Genomic DNA, 1110 nt, shown 5'->3' on the forward strand with positions numbered 1-1110 from the left:
TGTATTATGGCTATCGCCACCTGTGCACTAATACACTCATTTGCAAATCAATTTGGTTTTCACGAGGGACTCAACTGAATTTCTCGTTTATGAAAACCAAATCGATTTGCAAATGAGTGTATTTCTCGAAAACAGTCCAAGTTGGGTTCAAGTAAAAGATAAGGTTGACGGAAACTCGGGAACTGAGCCTACCTGATGGGCCCCAAGAAAAGCAAAACCGATCGTAGACTGTTGAAGGGTTTTCAGCAACCTTGTGAGTAGTTTCCTTTTTGAAAACTTGAAGCCATATCCGGTCGTACATCCCACTCAGCACTTCCACGAAGCGTGGGATACGACATTTTACTCCAGATGATATGCACTCTTAACTAATGTTATTTATGACTTACCAGAGCTGGTCAGGCGCACGGTGAACGTCCCAAGCCGGACTGTAGATTGAATTCACGTCTAGTAGCCTGATTTCGCCTTCCATTGAGGGACATGTGGCGGAAAATTCGACGGTATGAAAACAGTTGTTTCACCCGGTAAGTGAAGCGAAACCACACTGGAAAGCTGGAAAGCCGAGAAGCACTGTACAGTGGTCTCATCCTTATTGGGAATCATTATCAGTGCGCACCTCATGAAACTCGTAGGAAGATTTTCAAATCAGCTTCTTCTCGCGTGTCAGTAGTCTGGGAACTCAAATGATCCGCGACTTCTTGGTTAGTGATTTTAACCGCAGAATGCTCAGCCAGCTGTTTGACAGTGTGATTTGCTTGAACTAGCACACTCATCCTTCGCTCATCAGTCTCACACCACATGGTCTCACGTGTTGACTGGCTGTTCGAACAATGACTTCTCAGATGAAAGTTTCACTCATCGGATGAATTTGATTCTTCCACTAAGCTACTTATGGGTTGTTAGTAGTGTGATGATGTTTGGGAATTTTAATTAGGATTTCGTGCTGCGGTTAAGAGCAATCTGTGCTTAAAAACCGAGAAGCACTGCACAGCCAATTTATCCATAGCTATGCGAACCTCATGAAACGCTAAGGTGTTTCCAGCCCGCGGCCTCCAGGCCAGCAGTTCGAACACTTAGTCTCTCGGCCGCAAACTGCTGGTCACCAGTGTGATT

The sequence above is a fragment of the Opisthorchis viverrini genome (genome assembly GCF_000715545.1).
Source record: "Opisthorchis viverrini unplaced genomic scaffold opera_v5_111, whole genome shotgun sequence".
Taxonomy (NCBI): domain Eukaryota; kingdom Metazoa; phylum Platyhelminthes; class Trematoda; order Opisthorchiida; family Opisthorchiidae; genus Opisthorchis; species Opisthorchis viverrini.